Source organism: Staurois parvus, unplaced genomic scaffold (genome assembly GCF_062004578.1).
Source record: "Staurois parvus isolate SC_StPar_1 unplaced genomic scaffold, SC_StPar_1.0 ptg000304l, whole genome shotgun sequence".
NCBI classification, from domain to species: Eukaryota; Metazoa; Chordata; class Amphibia; order Anura; family Ranidae; genus Staurois; species Staurois parvus.
In genome coordinates, this window is record NW_028318100.1 from 731,792 (window position 1) to 758,743 (window position 26,952).

At 52.5% G+C, this 26,952-nt stretch overlaps 1 protein-coding gene across 4 annotated transcripts in view; it reads right to left on the minus strand.

The window, feature by feature from the left end:
* Positions 1 to 26,952, minus strand: part of TMC4 (transmembrane channel like 4) — an 880,426-nt gene that overhangs the window by 690,387 nt on the left and 163,087 nt on the right. The window lies entirely within an intron of this gene.

Below are 26,952 nucleotides of genomic sequence, written 5' to 3' on the forward strand. Positions count from 1 at the left end.
GGCTCTGCATAATCAGAGGGAACTCATGGAGGAGTTTTTTAGGATAGATGTGGAGAATGCAGCTTTGGTCCAGTCTGTCCCTGAAGAATTCCCTGTGTCGGACCCAGTCTCGGTCTCCCTCCCTCAGTCTGAATTGCCCCTTGTGTCTGATCCTGTTGTATCGCTGGCTGAGTCAGTCCCTATGGTTGTTGAAGCAGTTTCCCTGCCTGTGGTTGTTTCCCCCGTTGTGTCTGTCCAGTCACCTGGGGTTGTATCAGCCCCCCCCCCTGCTAAGTCCAAATTAGTGCCCAGGGTATGTTTAGTGCCCTTAAAACCCAGCCAGTTGGCTGAAGCTGCCATAGGGATGGAGTCTGGTGTGGGGACTAGTTCCCTGTTGACCTTGGTGTCCAGGCGATCCGGGGGCCCTGGTCAGCGGGGGGTTAGGGGTAGATCAAGGGAGGGCAGAGGGGGGATCTTGTCCCGGGGTCAGGGGGAAGGGAGTGTGACCGCCCCTCCCGTGGAGGCAGGTTGGTCTGTGGTAGGGGGTAGGAGAAGAAATAAGGTCATATTGTCCTCTGTGTCCATGGAGTCTTCGGGTTCTTCGGACGAGGTGCCCCTAAGCAACAAGTTTGGGACTCTGTCTGATCCTGATGAGGGTTCTATTGAATCCTTGGATCGGATGGAGGAGGAAGTTGGGTTAGTTGAGGATTCTCGGGAGGAGTCCCCTGAGGATGTGTGTGTCAGTCAGGCTAAGGAACAGCCACCTCAATCTCCTTGATGGCAGTTCCCGCCCCAGTCAAAGTGGCAACCATTAATGTTGCCAGCATGAAGTCTGTTAGTGCTTGTAATTTGGCCTTATTTTTGCTCAGCGAGTTTGATGCTGATGTCTGATGGCTGATATCCACCTGGCAAAGAGGGAGTGGAGGCGTGGCCCCTCCTTCTGGTCTCTTGCGGCCGAGCCTTACAGTGGGGTTGCAGTTCTTTTTACTGATATGGTAATGTGCCGGCGGGTTATTGAAGTGGAGATCGGAAGGTGCATGGTCCTGGACGTCTCTGCGTTTGATTAATGTGTATGCCCCGCAGTCCAAGTGGGAAAGGAAATGCCTCTTTACAAAGATCAGGCCTTTCCTTTTTACGGCCCGGCAAGTTGTCTTTGGAGGTGATTTTAACACCATCACTAGGCCCAAAGACAGGAAAGGCTCCACTGACAGGCTGGGTTATGATAGCGTTTTTCTTAATGCCATAGTCAGGGATGCAGGTCTGGTAGATGCACTGGTTAAGTGTAGCCCAGACAGCACGGGATTCACGTTCAGGCGAGGTAATAGTGAGAGCAGGATAGATAGGTTTTTTTTAAAGGGGGACTCTGCTTTTTTGGCACCTGTGTGTCGGGCAGTTGAGTTCTCTGATCACTTTATGCTATCTGTGGTCTTGAATGTTTCAGATACGCCGCTGAAGGGAAGGGGCATCTGGAAGATGAATTCGACCTTGCTGGACGATGAGGATGTGAGACAATCCTTTGAGGAATTTTTTCAGGCTCAGGTGACCATTCTGGATTTCTGTAGCAGTAAGTCAGAGTGGTGGGAGCTTACCAAGTTGCGAACCGGCAGGTTTTTCAGAGCCAACTTGATAGATATATTGCCTACCAGCGGCTGCGGAGGAAGCTTGACCGCCTTGTCTCGTATGGTGGAGATCCCGGGGCGATCTCGGAGGTAAAGCTTCTTCTTAGGAAGTATCAGTACGACCGGCACGCTTCTTTGGTTCTGGAGAGGGATTATGGGAAATACCACTCGCCCGACCCTTACCAGAACTGCAAACAGAGTACAATGATTAAGACGGTCTTAAGCCTTAGGGATAGTACGGGTTCCCTGAAGAAATCCAGGTCAGGGATCCTGGAGGTCTCAAGGTCCTTTTATAAGGATCTTCTGGGTAGGAGGCACCTCGATCGAGCTAGGATGCTGAGCTTTCTGGACTCTACACCGGGTCTGGGAAATGACATCCCGCTTCCAAGTTTGACAGATGAGATCACAGAGGCAGAGCTTGTCAAAGCCATAGAGAGTCTGGCTGTTAAGAAAACACCTGGGTCAGATGGATTGATGGCAGAATTTTATAAATCTTTTAAGTCCAGCTTGGCACCGCATCTCGTGGAGGTGTTTAATTGCTGTCTACAGGAGGGCTCGCTCCCTCCCTCCATGAGAAAGTCTGCTGTGATCTTGCTGTCAAAGGGTAAGGATCCTTCGATGATTGGGAACTGGCGCCACATCAGTCCTCTCAATGTCGATAGAAAGATTCTGCCCATGATTCTTTTCTGGCGTTTGGCATCTGGGAATCCATGCTGGCCTGTGCCGAAGTCAAGGTAAAATGCTGGAATGGATGGTGGCTCTCCCTAAGGGAAAGGGTTGATTTGGTCAAGACCTACCTGATCTCCATTTTTCTGTATGTCAGTACTGTCTGCATCTGGCCAGAGTCTCTCTGTACGAGGATCTACAGCTGTTTTTTCCAGCTATTATGGGGAAGCAGACTGAACCTTGTGAAGCGAGATGTGACTTACTTATCCAGGCGGAAGGGTGGCCTAGGTATGGTCAACCCAGTGGTTTTCTTCTCTCTGGTGTTCCTGAAACACAATTTTGGTAATATGCTAGCAGAGATACCGCCTGCATGGGTAAGCCTCTTCCGGAACTGTTTTAGGCCTTTTCTGAGTTGCTGGGAGAATGGTGGGCTAGCGAAAAGCCTGTGGGTTAAGCATGGTAAGCTCCCGACTTATGTTGCCCCGAGCCTGAAGATACTTAGGCGGTGGCATTAGGTCCTTTCCTAGGAGGCTCCTGGGTGAGAGGGTTGTGTCCACTGTTTTTCATGCGTCACTGGCCTTGAGGGATTGCCCAGGCCATATTATGCGGGAGGGTCTACGTTTATTAAATTCTGAGCGGATTCCCTTCAAGTTTAGGGATCAGGCCTGGCTCAGGTTCCATGGCAGACTCTACGTGAGAGGGAATTTGAAGTACCGCTCTTTGGATGACCGTGGTTGTCCGAGAGCGGAGTGTCGGGGTGAAGTGGAAACTATGGACCACTTCTTGCTTCAGTGCCCTTTCAATGTGGAAGTCTATAAGGAGGTAGGGAGGGTCCTAGGTGTCCCTTTTCTGCACTGCATGAGTTATGCAGAGTGGGTATATGGGGCATTGCAAGACCGTCAGGGTTTTGATTTAGACACGCTTTATCTAGTTAGTTTAGTGGTCCGATACTTCACATGGAATGCACGGTGTCAGGTTTCTATTCGGCAGAAAGTCCCTCCTGCTCCGGTGGTGGTGCGTGACATCCTTGGTGAGGTGGGCAAAATTCAGGGTCTTGAGAGAGACAGGTGGCGGCAAAGGGTCTGGATAAGGACGTGGAGGAATATCAGGCCTGTGGTTGCTGCTTGTTGATCTCTGGGTGTTGGCAACTATTCTGTTTTCTTCCTTTCAATGCACTCCCTTTAGATTTTGACTGAGTTGGATTTTTGAAGAAAGGCTGCATGGACCTGAAGGTCTGGGTTCCTTGGTCTGCGTAATGTACATTTATCATGTATGTTGAAATAAGTCTAATGTAGCCATAAAGGCCTGTTAAGTAGGTATTTGATTATAAAAGCTATACATGCGTATATACGCATTTTTTGATTTTTTTGGCCATAAAGGCCTTTATTTTTGGACACGTGGTCATCGTGATGAGATATGTTATTTATTTATTTTTTGTACTTTTGTAGAAAAACTTTTTGTATGCTGATTGTGAGAATTTAAACAATAAACAAAATCTCCATTCCTGACGAGGTGTGTGTGAGGAGTGCTCTGTGTCTACCAGAGGCCTATTGTGGGACCAGGGGCTGGATTTCTCTCCCTGCCCAGGAGGGATGAGCAGCCATGGGCAGGAATCAAACGGTGGGGGCCCCTCTGAGGGTCCTAGTACCGATCCCCTCATTCCAACTGGGGATATGGGAAAGGGCCCGAGGAAGGGGGAGCCTTATGCGATTTATAAGGATCGCAGGAGTGTCTGTGCTGGTCGTATTGCCCGTGAAGAGGAAAAGCTGTGCAAGCTGAAAGCGGAGATCAAAAAGTTCCGTGTTACATATGACCGCTTATGGAGCAGTAAGCGATTGGCTTTGAAGCCTGACTTAGAAAAGTTGGAGCAGAAGCTGCGGGTCCAGAGCCAGATCGTGTCCACCCTGAAGGCTGCCGGCAGCTCGCTCCGTGAGAGGAGCGGTAACGAGGAGCGTAGCAGGCAGGCCAGGGGTAGGACTGTGTCGGCAGTGAAAGGAGCCATGTCATCATCATCCCTGGACGAGCCGGCGGGAGAGCCGGCCAGCATCGAGGAAGAGCCGCCGGAGGGTCCCGTGGCAGACGTGCAGAGCCAGGTGGCCGGGATGTCTGTGGGAGAGTCAAAGGAGGTGAGGAGTACCGCAGAGCTCGTCCCCCCGGGGCAGCGGCCGCCCAACTGGGGGTTGCAAGTGGAAATCGCTGAGGCATCGGAACCTATCGAGTTTGTGGAGGAGGTGGAGTCCCCGCTGCAGGGGCGCCGTTTTCAGTTCGGATCGGAGGACTCTGTTGTGGAGGAGGTCGGGGTCCCCAAGCCATTGAAGCCAAAAATTGTGGAGAAAGCGGGTTATGTCAAACTGCGGAGGCTACCGGAAAAGGAGCTGGCTAATGTGCGGGGTCACCAGGCTGCCAGTTCACTGCAGAGCACAGGCAGTGTGGAGGTGCCACCGGCTGAAGGTCTAGAGGACTCAGTAAGGGACATGGTGGTAAATATGGTATCTGATGAAAACACATGCAATGTGTCTGTGCCTGCCCCCCCCCCCCCCTTGCTGTACAGGGGTCTGCTTCCGGGGTGTCGGTGTCTGTCCCTGGGGTTCCGTCCCTTGTCCCGGTTCTCCCCTGTCATGGGTCTGGTGTGGCTGTAGATGTTACTGGTGCCCCTGGGTCTGGCTTGGGCTCTGTTGGGGCTGGTGGGGTGGAGAAGGTCAGTGTACCAGTGTTGGGCCCTGGTGCGGATGATAGCAGCAATGGTGTTACTTCTGGTTGCTGGTAAATCAGTGTTGGGCCCTAATGTTGGGGCTCAGGATAAAGGGATGGTCCCTGGTGGGGTTAGGAGTTATGCAGCAGCGGTCAGTGCCCCTATGTCCGGCCCTGTCTCTGAGGATCCAAGTTATGCTGCAGCCCTGAGGGGGGCTAGGCTGTTGATGGGTCATCCAGGGGAGATGAGGTCTGAGTCTGCTCCCCAATCAGTCAAACGAAAGAACGTGGTCCAGCTTAAATGGTCCGGGCAGGGTTCCCCTCCTGGTAGGAGGAAGGTAGTAGATCGCCAGGGCTTCAAGGCGGGTGACATATTATTGTACTTGGCCAAGATGGCGGCGGGAGCAGACATGTGTTAGGAGCTCCTGCGCTCCTAGCCCCAATCCGCTGCCATCCGGCCCGCAGCGGACCCCAGCGGGGCCCCTAAGACACTCCCGGCCCAGCCCGACCACCAGGGTAAGCTTCTGGACCTTTTCCCGGAGCTCCGGGAATCGCGGCCTACCCGCACACCTGAAGCCGGGGCCTCAATTTTTGCCGCGACCGGACCGAATCGCCGGACATCCGCCCGGACCGTCTCCGCTCTGATCACCAGGTACCACCGACCTGCCTGCCTGCCCAGGGCCCTCCCCATCAGCCCTGGGTCCTCATTGACTACCCTGGACCACCAGGAACAGCAAGCAAGGACCACCAAGCTGACAGCAGCCCAGGACCACCCCAGAATACCTGCACGGCAGCACCACCAGAACGGGTAAGCTGCCAACACCGATCCCCACAGACCTGCCAGCCTTCGCAGGGCCCTCCCCACTAGCCCTGTGTCCATCCCTGACCACCAGGAATCAGCTCAGGCCCACTGATCGCTGCTCCGCTGCCCAACCCATATATCGGTTCTGGGCCCACCCCTGTACACCCTGCACCCAGCTACCGGGCACCCAGCTACCGCCCCTGGACACCCACCACCCAGCTACCGGGCACCCAGCTACCGGGCACCCAGCTACCACCCCTGGACACCCAGCTACCGGGCACCCAGCTACCACCCCTGGACACCCAGCACCCAACTACCGGGCACCCAGCTACCACCCCTGGACACCCAGCACCCAGCTACCGGGCACCCAGCTACCACCTCTGGACACCCAACACCCGGACCACCCAGCGAATCAAGACGTCGCCCAGCGAATCTCCCGGACCACCCAGCCACCAACATCACCAGACGCTGTGCCTACCAACACCCCCAGACATCGCACCCTACGACCCCTCCACTCGCCGATCCACCGGACCCACTGAAGACCCCTCGGACGCCAGCATACTGCACTCACAGATTGCAGCTACTGAAGGACTCTAGTGGACTCCTCCACGGTGATACAGACTCTCCACATCACCTCGCCCTGACCCATATCCCTTCACCTCCCCCGACCCGAACAGCACTGCACTCACCCCAGCATGCCACCTGCACTTCTCCTCCTCGTCTTCCTCTCCTCCATCCCAAAAATCGCCTCCCTCTACCCGCCCACCCCCCCAAAACAGCTCTACATTGCCCCTTCACTTCTGCCCTCTCCCCACTACGGCACTCACCACCTCCTCTTGGTACTCCACTCCCCGGTCGACCCACGTGCCACCACTACCAGACCCACACGCTCCTACACCTCCCATTCCCACGCCACCCTCCTCACCCTTCTCCTTCTCCTATCCGCCGGGGACATCTCCCCGAACCCTGGCCCCTCACCACCTCTCCCCCCCTCCAGGGACCCCCCTGCCCCCGCCAGCCGCCGCAACCCCCTCAACCTCATACCTGTGCACCTCCTCCCCGCATCCATCCCCCCTCTCTCGGTTGCACTTCTGAACGCCCGTTCGGTTTGCAACAAACTAACTGCCATCCATGACCTCTTTATCTCCCGCTCCCTCAACCTCCTAGCCATCACCGAAACCTGGGTACAGGCCACTGACACTACCTCCCCTGCGGCACTCTCCCATGGAGGTCTCATCTGGTCCCATTCACCTAGATTGGGCGGTCACAAAGGTGGTGGTGTCGGCCTGCTCCTATCACCGCTGAGCACCTTCCAGGTCCTCCCTAACCCCCCCTCCCTAACCTTCTCCTCCTTCGAGGCTCACTGCATCCGGCTCTTCTCACCCACCCCCCTAAGGATCGCAGTGATCTACAGGCCCCCCGGATCCATAGCCCGCTTCCTGGATGACTTCGCCGCCTGGCTTCCCTTCTTCCTCTCCTCTGAGCTACCGACCATCATCCTCGGGGACTTCAACATCCCCATCAATGACAACACCCCGGCTACTTCCCAACTCCTCCACCTAACCTCCTCCTTCACACTCACACAATACACTCAATCCTCCACCCACATCAATGGGAACACCCTGGACCTCGTCTTCTCCCACCTCTGTACCCTTAACCACTTCACTAACACCCCCTTCCCTCTCTCCGACCACCACCTCCTCACGTTCTCCACCTCCCCTTCCCCTAACTTCCCCCCCCCAGTGCGCCAAACCATCACCAGCCGCAACCTCCGCAACCTATCCCCTCTCAACTCCTCCGGTCACCCCCCTCTTCCCTCATCCGCTCCCTTACCCACATCTTTAATCTCTCCCTCTCTACTGGCGTCTTCCCCTCCCCCCTAAAACATGCGCACATCACCCCCATACTCAAAAAGCCCTCCCTGGACCCCACTGACCTCAACAACCTCAGACCAATTTCCCTGCTGCCACTCACTTCCAAGCTCCTTGAGTGCTTGGTCTTCGATCGCCTAAGCGCCCACCTGACTGACAGCAACCTCCTTGACCCACTACAGTCCGGCTTCCGTCCCCTACACTCCACCGAAACTGCCCTCCTCAAAATCACCAACGATCTACTAACCGCCAAAGCCAAAGGCGACTACTCTGTCCTCCTCCTCCTAGACCTCTCCGCGGCCTTTGACACAGTCGACCACCCCCTCCTCCTTAATAAACTACTCTCCCTTGGCATCAGAGACACCGCTCTCTCCTGGTTCTCGTCCTACCTATCCCAACGCTCCTTCAGCGTTTCCTACAACGGTGCCACCTCCTCCTCACTCCCCCTCTCTGTTGGGGTCCCCCAGGGCTCTGTCCTTGGACCCCTTCTCTTCTCCATCTACACCTCCTCCCTTGGCAAACTCATACACTCCCACGGCTTCAATTACCACCTCTATGCCGATGATACTCAAATCTACCTATCCACCCCTCACCTCACCCCCACATTCTCCGCCCGCATCACTCACCTCCTAAACGACATCTCTGACTGGATGTCGCTCCATTTCCTCAAACTCAACCTCTCCAAAACCGAGCTTCTCATCTTCCCCCCAGCCCGCGCCCCCCCCCCCATCCTTTCCATCACTACCAACAACACCACCATCAATCCCGCCCAGCAAGCCAAAGTCCTTGGCGTCATTCTGGACTCAAACCTTTCCTTTCAACCTCATATCAAATCTCTCACAAACACATGCAGACTCCACCTCCGCAATATCGCCAAGATACGCTCCTTCCTTACCCCAGACACCACTAAACTACTAGTACACTCCCTGATTATCTCACGCCTGGACTACTGCAACTCCCTCCTCACCGGCCTACCCCAGTGCAGGCTCTCCCCGCTTCAGACCATCCTGAACTCAGCGGCCAGACTCATCCACCTCACCAGCCGCTCCACCTCTGCCACCCCCCTCTGCCTCTCCCTCCACTGGCTCCCCATTGCCCAACGCATTCAATTTAAATTGCTCACCCTGACCTATAAGGCCATTCACAACACTGCCCCTAACTACCTCACCGACCTGATTCCCAGGTACCACCCTACCCGTACCCTTCGCTCTTCACAGGACCTCCTTCTATCTTGCTCCCTGGTCTCCTCCTCCCACGCACGACTGCAAGACTTCTCCAGGTCCTCCCCCATCCTCTGGAACTCACTACCCCAATCCATCAGACTGTCACCTTCCCTCCTCACCTTCAGGCGCTCCCTGAAAACCCACCTCTTCAGGGAAGCCTACCCCACCCCCACCTAACAGCCGCTGCCCTTCCCTCCTCCTACCACTCCATCCCCCACAGCCGTTTCCTCCTGTGCCTCTACCCCCTCCCTCCTAGATTGTACGCTCTAAAGAGTAGGGCCCTCTAACCCCTCGTGTGCTGTTTGATGTTACTGTTCTGTTTCATGTATTGTCCCCCCTCTATTGTACAGCGCTGAGCAAACCCTTTGGCGCTATATAAACTCGATAAATAAATAAATAAATAAATTGCCCCTGTAGGGTCAGTGGAATATGATGTGTCTTTTGTTAGGAGTGACATGCTGGATGTCTTCTGGCAGAAATATGATGACAGATGGAAGGGATCAGAGAGGTGGGCGGGGCTTGTCCCCAGGGTAGTATCAAGGCAGCCTTTGGTGAAGAACATCACCATCTTGGTAAGGAACGAGTCAATTCCTGCAGGAGGTCCTGGGGCCCCTTAGGAAAATAAATGATGACAGGGGGATTTGGACGGGTGGGTGGTCGGTCACTATGAGGCTGGGGGTGTCGGATAACGTAGTGAAGCATCTTCCCTCCTCGGCCTTCAAAGGTCGTGATAGATTAGTTATTTTTTATGCTGGGCAGCCTAGACTGTGCCATAGGTGTGAGAGTAAATCCCACTTTGCCTCCTCGTGTTCAGTCTTGCGTTGTTCCCTTTGTCAGGAGGTGGGCCATGTTGCACGCGATTGCAACCTGATTCGGTGCAATTTGTGTCTGCGTTTAGGCCACTCTTACTCGCAGTGCTCGGAGGCTCTGCATAACCAGACAGAGGTGGTGGAAGAAAAATAAGGTTTCTATTTCCCCGTCTCATCCATGTCTTCCCTAGATGTAGGGGAGCTGTCCATCTCTAATAGGTTTGGGGCTCTATCTGAGGATGAGGGGGAGTCGGTGGGCTCCTTGTCCCCGATGGAGGAGAATGGGAGGGAATCACTGGGGGAGGGTGTGGTTTCAGCTGTAGGGGAGGGGGGAAAAGAGAAGGATAGGAAACACCAATCTTAATGGCTCAAATGGCAGTTCCCGCTCCGTTAAAGGTGGTGACTATTAATGTCGCCAGCATAAAATCTGTAAGCGCTAGAGATACAGCCTTATTTTTGCTCAGTGGTATTGATGCTGATGTTTTATTTTTGCAAGAGACCCGGTTGTGTAGTCTAGCCGATATACATCTGGCTAAGAGGGAGTGGAGGCGTGGGCCCTCCTTTTGGTCTCTTGCGGCTGAGCCTTACAGCGGAGTTGCGGTGCTTTTTACCGGTATGGTAACGTGCCGGCGGGTCATTGAGGTGGAGATTGGAAGATGTCTGATCTTAGATGTCCTTGTGAGGGGGCAGGAACTGCGCCTGGTTAATATATATGGACCACAGTCCAAGTGGGACAGGAAATATCTCTTCACGAAGATCAAGCCTTTTCTTTTTACGTCCCGGCAAGTTGTCTTTGGAGGTGATTTCAACACCGTGACTAGGCCCAAGGACAAGAAAGGCTCCAATGACAGGCTGGGATATGATAGCGTTTTTTTAAATGCGATAGTCAGGGAAGCAGGTCTGGTGGATGCCTTAATGAAGAGCAGCCCGGACAGCACTGGTTTCATGTTTAGGAGAGGTAATAGTCAGAGTAGGATAGACATGTTTTTTTTGAAGGAGGACTCTGCCTTCTCGGCACCCGAGTGTCAGGCGGTGGAGTTTTCTGACCACCTTTTGCTTACTGTGACTTTGAATGTTTCAGATGCGCCACTGAGAGTGAAGGGCATCTGGAGAATGAATTTGGCTCTGCTGGAAGACGAGGAAGTGAGACGATCCTTTGAGGAGTTCTTTCAGGCTCAGGAGACTGTGCTGGATTTCTGCAACAGTAAGTCGGAGTGGTGGGAGCTTACCAAGGGGCGGATCAGCAGGTTTTTCAGGGCCATAGGAAAAAGAAAACAACTTGATAAATATATCGCCTACCAACGGTTGCGGAGGGAGTTTGACCGCCTTGTTTCAAGCGGTGGAGATTCTGGGGCGATCTCGGAGGTTAAGCTTCTTTTCAGGGAGTACCAGTATGACCGGCGGGCCTCTTTGGTTCTGGAGAGGGATTATGGGAAGTACCACTAGCCTGACCCTTTCCAGAACTGTAAGCAGAACGCAGCGATTAAGACGGTCACTGGCTTGAGGGATAGTACGGGATCCCTGACAAGATCCAGGTCAGGGATTCTGGAGGTCTCCAGGTCCTTTTATGAGGATTTACTGAGTGAGAAGCACCTTGTCCGGACAAGGATGTTGAGCTTTTTGGACTCTACACCAGGTTTGGAGGGTAATGTCTCGTCTGCAAGTTTGACAGGGGAAATTACAGTAGAAGAGGTGTCCAAAGCCATTGATAGTCTGGCCATTAGAAAGACTTCTGGGCCAGACAGTTTGACAGCTGAGTTTTTTAAGGCTTTTAAGTCCAGCTTGGCACCCCACCTTGTGGAGGTCCATAATTGATGTCTGGATGAGGGGTCGCTCCCTCCTTCCATGAGGCAGTCTGCTGTAATTCTCTTGTCAAAGGGTAAAGATCCTTCGGCTATTGAGAACTGGCACCCCATTAGCCTTCTCAATGTCGATAGAAAGATTCTGGCTAAGATCTTGTTCTGGCGCTTGTCGTCAGTGGCGGGCGGCTTACTTTCTCGCCAGCAGCATTGCTCGGTCCAGGGCAGAAGTACCTTTACAGTGGTGTTAGCTCTCCGGGAGGCTCTGGAGCGATGTAAGGCTAAAGGCTGGGGAAAGTTCCTGCTGGCTGTGGATCAGGCAAAGGCCTTTGATCGAGTTGATCACAAGTACCTTTGGCATCTCCTGGACCGGTACGGCCTAGAGGGGAGGTTTATTGGCTGGCTTAAAACGTTGTATAGGGAGGCTGAGAGCTTCATGTTGGTGAATGGATGGGTTGGGCGGCCTTTTGGGGTTGGTTCCGGTGTGCGCCAGGGGTGCCCGCTGAGTCCCTTGCTCTACGCATTCGCCATTGACCCCTTTATTAGGAGGTTGGATGGTGGAGTGCTGGGCGGGGTGCTGGTGGGTGTCGCAGGGGATCCACCCCTGAAGGTCATTGCCTACGCTGATGATGTTTCTGTCTTCATTTCTGGGACTGAGGAGGCGCAGGAGGTGGTCTCAGTGATGGATCAGTATTCGGAGGTGTCAGGCTCCAAGGTCAACCAGGACAAATGTGAAATTTTCTGGATGGGTAAGGAAGGTGAGGGCTTTTCACTTTCGGACACCTTCCCGGTGCCTCAGCATAAAATAAAAGTTTTAGGCATTAATTTTGGCCCTGCTGATTACAGCAAATCAAATTGGGAGGCTAGGCTGGCCGATGCCAAGGTCAAAGTGAGATGTTGGAAGGGGTGGCGGCTCTCCTTAAGGGAAAGGGTTGACTTGATTAAGACTTTCCTGATCCCCATCTTTTTGTATGTCAGCTTTGTCTGCCTCTTACCAGAGTCACTCTATACGAGGGTCTACAGCTGCTTCTTCCAGATGTTATGGGGGAACAGGCTGAACCTTGTCAAGCGAGATGTGACTTACTCATCCAGGCGGGAGGGTGGCCTAGGTATGGTTAACCCAATAGTTTTTTTCTCTCTGATGTTTATTAAAACATAACTTTGGTAGCATGTTGGGAGAGAGGCCGCCTGCATGGGTAGGACTGTTTCGGATCTGGTTTAGACCCTTTCTGAGCTGTTGGGAGAGTGGCGGGCTAGTGAAAAGCCTGCGCGTTAAGCATGGTAAGCTCCCAGCTTATGTGGCCCCGAGCCTGTAGTTACTCAGGCAGTGGCATGTGACGGCGGAGGAGGTCAGGTCCCTTCCTAGGAGACTCCTGGATGAGAGGATTGTGGCGACTGCCTTTCATGATCCGCTTGCCTTGAAGGATTGCCCAGGTCATATTATGAGGGAGGGTTTAAGACTGATTAATTTGGAACGGATTCCCTTGAAGTTTAGGGACCAGGCCTGGCTCGCTTTCCATGGCAGGCTCTACATGAGAGGTAACCTGAAGTACCGTCCTCCGGATGACCGTGGTTGTCCGAGGTCGGAGTGTCAGGGGGAAGTGGAGACTATGGACCACTTCTTGCTTCGGTGTCCTTTCAATGTAGAGGTGTATAAAGAGGTGGGTGGGACTCTGGGTGTTCCTTTCCTGAGCTGCATGTCTTATGCAGAGTGGGTGTATGGAGCATTTGAAAGTCGCCCGGGTTTTGATTTGGACACCCTTTTCCTAGTCAGCTTATTGGTCCGTTATTACACGTGGAATGCACGGTGTCAGGTCTCAATCCGGCAGAAAGTCCTCCCCGTCCAGGTGGTGGTGTGTGGCATTCTTGGTGAGGTTGGGAAGATTCGGGGTCTTGAGAGAAACAGGGGGCAGCAAAAGGCCTGGATGGAGGCGTGGAGGAACATTAGGTCGGTTGCTGCCGTCTGTTGACCTCGGGTGGTGGTCCCTGTCTCTGTTTCTCTTATATCACTCCCTTAGATTTTGGTAAGTATGGTTCTTTTTTACGAAAGGCTGCATTCACTGAAGATCTAAGTTTCTTACCCTTTTCTTGGGTGGTTTGTAGGATGTAAGGTTTCCCTAAGCTATGCTTAGGAGTTTGGAGTAAGTAGGACTCTGGGCTGAGGGAGTTTAGGGTTGTGTTTAAGAATGGTATGTATTAGAGGTTGGGCCATAATGGCCCTCTCGTGTAAGTATTGTCGTTTGTATGTAAAATCATTGAAACTGAAATGTTATAACCATGATGGTTTGGGCCATAAAGGCCGATTTTCTTTCTGCTTTTATATAATGATGATAGGCCAGAAAGGCCATTGATGCAAGTCCTGTTCCTGTGTTAATGCTCTGTTTTTTCTTGGCTGGTAAGCTATCATATTTTTCTTGCAGGTTATGAACTTTATATTAGAACAAGCCATAAAGACTGAAATGGTTTTCTTGTTCATAAACCGTAATGTTTTTGTTGGGGAAGTTTCCCATTTATAATCTGAGTTGATTTGGTTTATTTATTGTGAGTTTTGTATTTTTGTATAAAATAAGTTTGTTTACTGATTGCAAGTAACAACTTAATAAAAAATCTCCATTCCTGAGCTTGTCGTGGAAGGTGGTGTGCAAGCTGTACTCTGAGCTTCCGGAGGCCTTTGTTGGAACCAGGGACTGGATTCCTCTCCCTGCCCAGGAAGGATGTGTTCGTGGGCAGGATCCTGGCCCTAGTACCAGCCCCACAAAAACACCAGTGGAGGACCTGGGAATGGGCCCTAGGCCAGGGGAGAAATACAGTGCATACAGAGAGCACAGTGTGGGCCATATCAACTGCTTGAACAAGGAGGAGGAAAAGCTAAGTGGGCTGAGACTGGAGTTGAAGAAATTCAGGGCTTCGTATGACCGGGTCTGGTCCTCCAAGCGCCAAACCATGAAGCCTCAGTTGAAGATCTTGGAACAGCGTGTCAGCAAGCAGGTCAAGATGGTTGCTGCACTGAAAGCGGCCAGTGGAATCCTGCGGGAAAGATATATTAATGGAGACAGGTTTAGATCTGCAAGGAGCAAGCTTGTGGCAGAGGCCCATGGTCATGCTGAGGAGGAGTCATCTCTGGAGGAGTTTTCTGATGCACCAGCAGGTGAGGGAGCCTGCTGGGTAGAGGCTGATCCAGCCAGCCCCCCCATGCATGCTGCGGAAGTATCACCTGCCGTAAAGGTTGTGGGGTTCGGCTCTATTCCCCCCCAGCAGCAGCCCCTGGACTGGGGGTCTTAAGTGGAGGCAGCTGAGAGAGCTGGAACTATGCATTTTATTAAAGAAATGGAGTCCCCTTTATATGTAAAGCAGTTTTTCTTTTACAGCCGAGGAATTGGAGGATGAGGATGACAGGTGTAAGAAGCCAGCTAAGCCCAGAGAGAAAGAAAGAGCGGTGTTTGTCAGCTTGGAAAGGATTCCCAGCAAATTGGTGAAGTCTGCAGCAGCAGGAGTGAGAGTGTCAGAGGTGTTGGGAGTGAACCCTTCCAGCAGTGAAGTGGTGGCTGAATCCAGTGATCTAAGTGTTGGAGATGCTAAGGAGAGCTGGGTTTCCCTGCCCAGGGATGTCAGCATGCAGTCTGGAGGTGTGAAGGAGAGCAGGGTGTCCCAGCCAAGCAGCAAGGGTGTGCCTGCAAGTCAGGGTCCTCAGGGCATGGAGGAAGACAAGGTGTTGCCACCCAGAGGCGGGGGTGTGTCTGCAGCTCAGATTCCCTGTGGCTTAGAAGATCATGGAGTGTCCCCGCCCACTGGGAGTACAATGCTGGCTCTGGGTCTCTGTGATGCAGCAGGGGGAGGACTGTCCCTGCCCAGTGGTGAGTCATGTCCTGGTCTTTGTGATGGGATGAAGAGTGGAGTGTCCCCGCCCAGAGGTGGAACTGAATCTGTGCACAGATACCAGCATGTCTGTGACGCTGGAGGACTGGCTACAGCCATGAGTCTGCAGGAGGGTAAGAGTTTGGTGGGGGGGGGGAGGAGATGATATGTGATGCACCAGGTGGGGAGAGTGTAAAGTCTGTGATCTCTAGTTCTGCTCTTACAGTTCCTGGGTCTGTCCTTGTTTTCTGTGCTCCTCCCATCCCTGCTGCCCGTAAGGCAGTCCCTGCTCCTGTCATCCATGCTGGCTCTGGGCCAGTCCCTGCTCCCTCTGCTCATCCCATCCCTGCTGTCCAGGGGTCCATCCCCGCTCCCTCTGCTCATCCCATCCCTGCTGTCCAGGGGTCCATCCCCGCTCCCTCTGCTCATCCCATCCCTGCTGTCCAGGGGTCCATCCCCGCTCCCTCTGCTCATCCCATCCCTGCTGTCCAGGGGTCCATCCCCGCTCCCTCTGCTCATCCCATCCCTGCTGTCCAGGGGTCCATCCCTGCTCCCTCTGCTCATCCCATCCCTGCTGTTCAAGGGTCCATCCCTGCTCCCTCTGCTCCCCCTGGATTCATCCCGGCTGCGGACTCTATCAGTTATTCTGCAGCGGTCAGGGGAGGCCAGGGGGTGAGGGGGGTGTTAGAGTCCCGGGTTGGGGGTTCCCCTTCTTCGGTGGCACGGTGTAATGTGGTCCAGTTACGGTGGACGGGTGAGGGCGCCCCCCCAAATAGGAGGAGGTGATAGACAGAATTATAGAAATGGGCTTCAGGGCTAGTGAGATTTTTGCCTTTATTGCTCCTGGGGGTGCAGGTGAATATGATGTATCTTTTGTGAGGGCTGATGGTCTGGATTTATTCTGGCAAAGGTATGATGATAGGTGGAAGGGGTCTCCCAGGTGGGCGGGTTTAACCCCGAGGGTCATCTCTCGTCAGCCTTTGGTAAAAAATGTGACCGTTCTGGTGAGGAATGAGTCTATCCCAGCAGCGGACATTATGGTTTGGCTAGGCTGCTATGGGGATGTGTTGGGCCCATTAAGGAAGATACTAGATGACAGGGGAATTTGGACGGGTGGCTGGACGGCTATGATGAGGTTGCAGGTCACTGATAACGTGATCAAACACCTCCCCTCCTCCGCTTTCCTTGGGAAAGACAGAGTTATCATTTTTTATGCAGGCCAACTGTCAGGGAACGGGAAGATTGCTGCGGCAATCGAATCCGCACATGCGTAGAATCCTGACAAAACGTACAGGCAGGCGGGCACTAGGACCCAGGCGCGCCTGTCACCAATGATGGCTCTGGGCAAGCATAGGACCCAGGAGCACCTGTCAGGAGTCGGGCGGGCTATTTAAACCCAGCTCTTGCAATGCTCAAGTGCCGTATGGTCTTTCCTGTGAGTTTACTTTGTTGCTGACCCTGCCTGATCCTGATCTGCTGACTTCTCCTGCTCTGACCCCTGGCTTGCCTGACCATTCTTCTGCCTGCTCCTACATTTTTGCCTGCCGTTTTGTACCGACCTGCTCCGCTGTTACCGACCTGGCCTGTCTGACCTCGCTTACTCTACCTTTTTACATCAGACTCTCACCTGCTGCGTACCACTGACAGGTGCCTCTACCACAGCTGGTTGCACCCAGGGGCCGCGACCTGGTCTCGGCTTGCTCCAAGTCCATCCCCACCATCAGGGGCTCTGGTGAACAAGCAGGTCGGAACTTAGATTCCGCGCCCTGGGGAATTCTGGTCTGTGGAACACTAGAGGCTACCACTGGCTGGTCCCTAACAGAACCATACGGCCATGACGGAGTCTGGAGGAGGACCCTCTCCCTTGGAAGAGATGTGCCACCATCTGTCCATGCTTACCCAAGCTGTCAAGACACTGGAAGAGGGTTATAAACACTTGGAGGGACGCGTCCAGGCCCTAGCCACTCCTACTGTTACAGCATCAGACCCGCTCGGTTCATCTCCTACCAGTAGCCCCACAGGACCCTCCGCTGGAGCAGTGTTCTCCATTCCCCCGCCGGAGCCTCGAGTCCCAATGCCTGAGCAGTTCCATGGAGATCGAGGGCCTTCCTGAATTCCTGCCAGCTCTACTTTGACCTCCAACCTCGAACATTTGCATCCGAATCTGTGAAGGTGGAATTCGTGATATCCTTGCTGCAGGGTGAACCCCAGGCCTGGGCACATCATCTATTGGAGGCGCGCCATCCACATGTGAACTCTGTGGCAGAATTCTTCAAGGCGATGTCACAATTATATGACGATCCTCAGCGAGCTGCTTCGGCTGAAGCAGCCCTACATTCTCTGCAGCAGGGACGCCGGGCAGCAGAGGATTATGCCTCGGAATTCAGGCATTGGTCTGGATATACGCAATGGAATGATGCAGCACTGCACCATCAGTTCCGCCTAGGATTATCCGAGCCCCTAAAGGATGAATTGGCCAGGGTAGGTGTGCCTGATTCTTTGGAGAAATGAATCACCCTGGCAATTCAGATTGACCGTAGGTTACGGGAACGAAGGCAGGAAAGGTCTGGTCAAGGGTCAAGGCCTACATGGATGTTACCACGGGTCCCAATCCCATCACATCCTGCAGTCAGCAATCGGAGTCCTGAACCTACGGATGGAACAGAGCCTATGCAACTTGGGATAATGCGGCCATCTCTCATGGCTGAGGAATGCCACAGATGCAGAGTGAATAATCTATGCCTATACTGCGGAGCAGCGGGTCACATGGTGCGTTCCTGTCCTGAGAAGCTCTGTAAGTACTCTACCATTTTTTCTATGTCTCCAACCTGTGTAGATGACCCTACTCATGTAGTCGTGCCCATCTCGTTCCAGCTCCCAGGAAGAACTGTGCAGGTAATGGCTATTATTGATTCTGGGGCCTTCAGTTGCTTTGTGGACCTTAACTTTGCAGCTCAGCAACGAATTCCGTTATTGTCCAAAGAACGAGGGTTGAATATTTTTCTGGCTGATGGTTCACAAATTAAATCAGGGTTGGTAGATCGAGAGAGCCCTCCTTTGTGCACCACAGTAGCAGGCCACCACCAGGAACTCCTCCGCTTGGACGCTATTGCATCCCCTCTATTTCCAGTGATTTTGGGGCTCCCGTGGTTACAGGCTCATGATCCCCAAATTAACTGGAAGACTGGATCTGTTCATTTTCACTCACTATACTGCCAGGAGCACTGTCTCCTAAAGTCATCACCAGGGCCCCCAAACTTGTTATGTGTGAATACAGATACGGATCTAGCACAGACTGTGCCCTCCGCATACCTTCATTTCCTTGACGTGTTCAGCCCACGAGGTGCAGAGATTCTCCCTCCGCACCGTGCCTATGACTACCCTATTGACCTGTTCCCAGGATCCGAAATTCCCTTTCGGCCGAATCTTCCCGCTGTCTGAACGAGAGTTGGGTGCCCTAAAAGAATACATTGATGACAGTCTGCAGAAGGGATTTATTCGCCCCTCCACTTCACCAGCCGGGGCGGGAATCTTTTTCGTAGCGAAGGACCAGTCCCTGAGGCCCTGCGTAGACTATAGGGACCTGAATAAGATCACCGTGAAGAACCGGTACCCCCTTCCCTTAGTCCCTGAATTATTTCAGAGGCTAAAGATGGCCTCCATCTTTACCAAACTATACCTCAGGGGAGCCTATAATCCGGTGCGCATTCGGGAGGGGGATGAGTGGAAGACCGCTTTCCGCACTCGCTTTGGGCACTTTGAGTACCTCTTATGCCATTCGGTCTCTGTAATGCACCGGCTACATTCCAACACTTTGTGAATGAAATTTTTAGGGACATCCTGGACATCTATGTGATTGTGTATCTGGATGACATCCTGATTTTTTCCTCATCCCTGGAGACACATAGAGATCACGTCAGGAGTGTACTGGAGCGGCTGCGCAAGCATGGGCTATATGCTAAAGCTGAAAAATGCAGCTTTGAACAGAGCAGCATTCTTTTTTTGGGGTTGATCATTTCAACCGATGGAGTTGCGATGGATCCCCAAAAAATATCTGCAGTTTTAGAATGGCCAGTCCCCACGGATAAAAAGGGGGTCCAGCGATTTATTGGCTTCGCCAATTTTTACAGGAAATTTATTAAAAATTTCTCAGGCCTGGTAACTCCCATCACTCAGCTCAATAAGGTGGGGGTGCATTTCCGATGGACATCTGAGGCACAGACCACCTTTGAAGCCTTGAAAAAACTATTCACGAAAGCCCTTATTTTGAGTCATCCCGACGCTTCATTACCTTACATTCTGGAGGTAGATGCTTCGGAAAATGCGGTAGGAGCTATTCTGTCGCAAAGAATAGGAGTGAAGGAGCTGATTCACCCAGTGGCTTTCTTTTCCAGAAAACTCTCCCCATCAGAAAATAATTACGATATCGGGGATCAGGAGTTGTTAGCGATTAGGACAGCACTGGAGGAATGGAGTTATCTATTGGAAGGGGCATTGCATCCCATCCTGGTCTATACTGACCATAAAAATCTAGAATATCTGAGGACAGCAAAACGCCTCAGGCCGCGTCAGGCCAGATGGGCATTGTTCTTCTCAAGGCTTACTCTGCACATCACGTATTGGCCCGGATCTAAGAATACTAAACCGGATGCTCTCTCCCGGATGTTTGAGGACCCCGGGGAGACAACCAAACCTGATACTATTCTGCCGGCGAGTAGCTTTTTGCTACTTCAGTCCGAACTCCTAACCAGACTTCAAGCTGCTTCCACGGGGACTCCTAGGCCACCTGGAGTCTCATTGCAGAACAAGGAAGGTCTCTTGTGGAGGGGGGAGCAGATCATGGTACCCGACGAGACACGAGCTCTGGTCTTAGGCTATTGCCATGACCACCCGTTAGCAGGCCACTTTGGGGTACACAAGACATTGGACTTGCTCCATGTCATGGAAATTTTGTATCGTTGGTTGAACTTTAAATGTGTCATATATTAGTGTTATTCTTATGTCTCTCGTGTGGCTTAATTAAAGCTCTGAAGGCTGCAATTGGGCCATGCGCATTTGCAATGTATGTATTACAGTACTCAGCTCGGTAATGGATGAAATGGCAGATCTGCGCTTATAGACCGGCGTGTATACGGCCACGGCATTCGATGCGAATGCCGCCGGCGGTAGGCCGCGGGCCTGTATCCACATATCAGCAGCATAGTACCACATGGACCTCGTATGTCTAGGCGCCAGGCAATGCGAACTCCGCGTGTACGCTCATGGATATCTCTACAACCACTACCGACCTGAACTGTATCTGGATGGATGTGTTTTAATAAAGATCGTATCGGGCCCATTCAGATACAGACTGATGTTTAATCTAGGGGATGCTTGTACAGAGAATTTACATATCACTAGGAGCTAGTAGGACAGGAAGTCTGCTCTCCTCAGAGCATGGGGGGGGGGGGAAACTGGTGTAAAGGGGGAAGTCTGCTCTCCTCAGAGCTCATGGAGGGAGGGGAGGACTGGTGATAGATAAAAGGAAAGGCTATGCTCCAATCGGAATGTACATCCTGTGTATAGGCACTCCCCATTGCATTGTTCTGTGGGAGGGGATTGACCCGGACTCATGTGGGGGGCGTGTGTGTGTTTGTAATAAAACCAGAGGCTGAGAATGAAAACTTCCTCTATGTGAATTCGAACAGCAACCTGAGAGTGTCGTGTGATCATTTCCAGGTATAGAGAGCTCCATTTCCTCACATCTCAACAGAGCTAACCCAGTTGGAGGCGCAGGAATCATGGGGCTAAGCTGCAGTCGTGGTAAGCGAGATTCGCACAGCTTTATGGGGGATTTCTGTGCATCCAACTGCGAGTACTCACGGTAAGGAAAAATTCGTTAAAAGCGAATTTCCAAGACATCCAACGCATGTTTTGGTGGCCAAGCATGGCCAAAGATTGCGAAAGGTATGTCAAATCCTGTGCCATCTGCAGCAGGAACAAGCCCACCAGAGACAAGGCTTGGGGCCTGCTGCGACCACTGCCGGGGCCTGACAGACCTTGGAGTATGATCGCAATGGATTTCGTGGTGGAATTACCGCCATCACAAGACCATACTGCGATCTTTGTAGTGGTAGATCGGTTGTCCAAGATGGCTCACTTCCTTCCATTGAGAGGTACACCATCTGCTTCAGAAACGGCACAGGTATTTATCAGAGAGATCGTAAGGCTACATGGAGTGCCAAAAAACATTGTATCTGATCGGGGTGTTCAGTTCACTTCAAGGTTTTGGAGGGCTTTGTGTGAAGGGTTGGAGATTGAACTTTCATTCTCCTCAGCATACCACCCCCAAACAAATGGTCAAACTGAGTGAACCAACCAGACACTAGAACAGTACCTTAGGTGCTATACATCGTTCCTCCAGGACAACTGGCTGGGTCTTTTACCCCTAGCGGAATTTGCATACAATAATGCTTGCCACTCTGCCACTAAGCAATCCCTGTTCTTCGCCAACTATGGCTTCCATCCCTCGTTCTTACCTGATTTGATCCCGGAAAAACCAGTCCCAGCAGCTCAAGAGACCCTGAATTTCTTTACAACAAAAAAAAAGTTATTACAAGAAACATGGCAAAAGCCCAGGAGGACAGTAAAAGGATATTTGATAGAAAGAGAAGGGGGGAATTGGTTATACATCCAGGGGACCAGGTGTGGCTGGCCACTACCAATCTGAAACTGGCGTGCCCAATCTGAAACTGGCGTGCCCATCGAGAAAGTTGGCACCCAAATTTGTGGGTCCTTTCTGGGTAGAGCGTAAGGTTAATGAGGTAGCATATAAGCTGACACTCCCCGAGTCCTTCAAAATCCATCCTGTGTTTCATGTGTCCCTACTGAAACCCGCTGTAGCAGATCCTTTTACAGATCGTAGATCTAGACCCCCAGAGGCCATAGACATCGATGGGGAAGAGGAATTCGAGGTGGAGGCTATTATTGACTGCAGGCGGAGGGGGGGGGGGGGCAAACACAGTATCTTATCAAGTGAAAAGGCTATGGGCCAGAGGAAAACTCTTGGGAACCTGCTCGAAATGTTCATGCCCCTCGGTTAATTCGGGAGTTCCTTCACAACCAGCCTCAAAGGAGAAACCGGTTGGGCATCTGGAGGCTGCCCGTAAGGGGGGGGCAATGTCAGGGAATGGGAAGATTGCTGCGGTGATCGAATCCTCACATGCGTAGAATCCTGACAAAACGTACAGGCAGGCGGACACTAGGACCCAGGCGCGCCTGTCACCAATGACGGCGCTGGACAAGCACTAGGACCCAGGAGCACCTGTCAGGAGTCGGGCGGGCTATTTAAACCCAGCTCTTGCAATGCTCAAGTGCCGTATGGTCTTTCCTGTGAGTTTACTTTGTTGCTGACCCTGCCTGATCCTGATCTGCTGACTTCTCCTGCTCTGACCCCTGGCTTGCCTGACCATTCTTCTGCCTGCTCCTACATTTTTGATCTCCTGTTGCCAAACCCGGATTCTTCTGCCTGCCGTTTTTTACCGACCTGCTCCGCTGTTACCGACCTGGCCTGTCTGACCTCGCTTACTCTACCTCCTTACATCAGACTCTCACCTGCTGCGTACCACTGACAGGTGCCTCTACCACAGCTGGTTGCACCCAGGGGCCGTGACCTGGTCTTGGCTTGCTCCAAGTCCATCCCCACCATCAGGGGCTCTGGTGAACAAGCAGGTCGGAACTTAGATTCCGCGCCCTGGGGAATTCTGGTCTGTGGAATGCTAGAGACTACTACAGGCTGGTCCCTAACACCAACCGAAGTTATGACATCGGTGTGGGAGCAAGCAGCATTTTGCGTCAGGATGTGCAGTCCTCTAGTGCTCATTGTGCCAGGGGATTGGGCATCTGGCTAAGGATTGCAACAAAGTCAGGTGCAACCTGTGCCTTAGGCTAGGCCACTCATATAGTCGTTGGCCCTGAGGAACTCCATAACCAGCCGAAGGTAATAGACGAACTGTTGAGGTTGGAAGCGGAAGAGCTTAATGAGGCCTCCAAGGCTCGGGACGATGCGGTGGCTGTAGCCACTGCATCGGCGGAGGGATCATCTGTTGTTCCTGATGTTGCTTCCCTAGTGTCTGCCTCTTCCCCCAAGGTTGGGTCTGTTTCTGTGAGTGTGTCTTCCCCTGCCCAAGTGTTGTCTGTGTCTCCCTCTGTGCCTGTCCCTCCGGTTAGGAGGAAAAATTTGGTGAGGCGGCTAAAGGTGCTGGGTTTGTTGGGCAGGGGGTGCCCTCCTCTCCGGTTCTTCTTCCGCGGCGTCGCCGCAATGTCCCGGGGGTGGCGGTTGAGGAGTCAGGAGGTGGGAGGAAGGCCTCAAACCCAGATGTGGAAACCCCGGTGGAGAAAGGGGGGGGTGAAGAGTGGTCTGTAGTGGGAAAGGGTGGGAGAAATAGGACAGTAATTTCCCCCGCCACATCCCTTTCATCTCTGGAGGTGGATGATCTACCTTTAGAAAATAGGTTTGGGACTCTGGGGATGGGGAGGAGTCAGGGGACTCCCCTGCCCCGATGAAGGAGGCGGCCTCTAGTGTGTGCCTGAAAAGGACCAGGCCCTCAGCTAAGAAGGGGAAAAAGAAGGCCAAGAAACGCCTCTCTCAATTACCTTAATGGCATTTCCCGCTCCGATAAATGTGGCAACCATTAATGTTGCCAGCATAAAGTCTGTGAGTGCTAGAAGTGCAGCCTTATTTTTGCTCAGTGGTGTTTGTGCTGACATTTTTGTTTTTGCAGGAGACCCAGCTTGAGTGCCTTGCCGATATCCACCTGGCAAAGAGGGAGTGGAGGTCTAGTTCCTCCTTCTGGTCTCTTGCGGCCGAGCCTTACAGCAGAGTTGCGGTGCTTTTTACCGGCATGGTAACGTGTCGGCGGGTCATTGAAATGGAGGTCGGAAGATGCATGGTCTTGGACGTCCTTGTGAAGGGGCAGGAGCTGAGGCTCATTAATGTTTATGGCCTGCAGTCAAAGTGGGACAGGAAATGCCTCTTTACAAGGATTAAGCCTTTCCTTTTTACATCCCGGCAGGTTGTCTTTGGAGGTGATTTCAACACCGTTACTAGGCCCAAAGACAGGAAAGGCTCCAATGACAGGCTGGGATATGACAGCGTTTTTCTAAATGAAATAGTCAGGGAAGCAGGTCTGGAGGATGCCTTAATTAAGTGCAGCCCGGAAGGCACGGGGTTCACATTTAGGCAAGGTAGAAGTGAGAGTAAAATAGACAGGTTTTTTTAAAGGGGGACTCCGCTTTCTCGGCACCTGTGTGTCAGGTGGTGAAATTCTCTGACCACCTTTTGCTAACTGTGTCTTTGAATGTAGCAGATACTCCACTGAAGGGGAGGGGTGTCTGGAGATTGAATTTGTCTCTGCTGGAGGATGAGGATGTGAGACGATCCTTCGAGGACTTTTTCCAGGCTCAGGAGACCATCCTGGATTTCTGCGACAATAAGTCAGAATGGTGGGAGCTTACCAAGGTGCGGATTGGCAGGTTTTTCAAGGCCCTAGGAAAGAGGAAACAATTTGATAAATATGTTGCCTACCAACGGTTGAGGAGGAAACTCGATCGCCTTGTCTCTGAGGGTAGAGATTCTGGCAATCTCAGAGGTTAAACTTCTCCTCAGAAAATATCAATATGATCGGCATGCCTCCTTGGTTCTGGAGAGGGACTATGGGAAATACCATTCACCCGACCCTTACCAGAATTGCAAGCAAGGTATAGCGGTTAAGATGATCACTGGTCTGAGAGACAGTACGGGTTCCCTGACAAAATCCAGGGCAGGAATCCTGGAGGTCTCAAGGGCTTTTTTTAAGGATCTTTTGGGGGAGAAGCAACTTGACCAGGCAAGGATGTCGAGTTTCTTGGAGTCTACGCCAGGTCTAGAAAATAATGTTCTGCCCGTGAATTTGACAGGTAAGATTACAGCTGACGAGGTTGCCAAAGCCATAGATAGTCTGGCCATCAAGAAGACGCCTGGGCCGGATGGTTTGACAGCTGAATTTTTTAAGATCTTCAAGTCCAGCTTGGCACCCCGTCTCGTGGAGGTCTTTAATAGCTGTCTTGATGAGGGCTCGCTCCCTCCCTCCATGAGAGTTCTGGCTGTAATCTTGCTGTCAAAGGGTAAGGACCCTTCGGCGATTGAGAATTGGTGCCCCATCAGCCTTCTTAACGTCGATAGAAAGATTTTGGCCAAGATTCTTTTCTGGCACTTGTCAGTGGCAGACGAGTTGCTTTCACAACATCAGCACTGTTCGGTCCAGGACAGAAGTACGTTCTCAGCGGTGTTAGCTGTCTCGGAGGTTCTGGAGCATTGCAGGGCTGATGTCAGTGGGAAGTATTTGCTGGCGCTGGATCAGGCTAAGGCCTTTGATCGGGTGGACCACGAGTACCTCTGGTATCTCCTTGACCGGTATGGCCTGGAAGGGAGGTTCATTGGATGGCTAAAGACATTGTACAAAGGGGCAGAGAGCTTCATGCTGGTTAACAGTTGGGTTGGGCATCCTTTCAGGGTAGGCTCAGGGGTGCACCAGGGGTGTCCGCTGAGCCCCTTGCTTTATGCTTTTGCCATCGACCCCTTCGTCAGGAGGCTAGATGGCGGGGTTTTGGCTGGGGTGCCGGTGGGCACCTTTGAAGGTTGTGGCCTATGCTGATGATGTGTCTGTATTTATCTCTGGGGCTGGGGAGGTGCAGGTGGTGGTTTCAGAGATGGAGCAGTATGCGGAGGCATCGGGCTCCAAGATTAATCGTGACAAGTGTGAAGTTTTCTGGATGGGTATGGATGGTGAGAACTTCTCACTTCCGGAAGCCTTCCCGATGCCCCAGTCGAAGATCAAAGTGTTAGGCATCACTTTTGGCCCTGATGATTATGGTAAAGCAAACTGGGAATCCAGGTGGTCTGATGCCGAGGTCAAGGTGAGATGCTGGAAGTGGTGGCGGCTCTCCTTAAGGGAAAGTGTCGACCTGATTAAGACTTACTTGATTCCGGTCTTTTTGTACGTCAGTTATGTCTGTCTCTTGTAAGAGTCTCTCTACACAAGGGTCTACAGCTGTTTTTTCCAGCTATTATGGGGAAACAGGCTGAACCTCGTGAAGCGGAATGTGACCTATCGACCCAGGCGGGAGGGTGGCTTAGGAATGGTCAACCCGATCGTTTTCTTCTCTGTAATGTTTATTAAACATAATTTTGGTAACATGCTAAAAGAGAGGCCGCCTGCTTGGGTAGGTTTATTTATGATCTGGTTTAGACCTTTTCTGAACTGTTGGGAGAGTGGCGGGCCAGTGAAAAGCCTGAGAGTCAAGCACGGTAACCTCCCGGCTTATGTTGCCCCGACCTTGAAAATTCTTAGGCGGTGGTGTGTGACGGCGGAGGAGGTCAGATCGCTTCCTGGGAGATCTCTCAGGGAGAGGGTCGTGGCGGCCGCTTTTCATGCTCCTCTGGCCTTGAAGGATTGCCCAGGCCATAGTTTGCGGGAGGGTCTAAGATTGATAAACATGGAATGGATTCCCTTGAAATTTAGGGACCAGGCTTGGCTCGCGTTCCATGGCAGGCTATATGTGAGGGGGAACTTGAAGTACCGTTCTCCGGATGACTGTGGTTGTCCGAGGACAGAGTGTG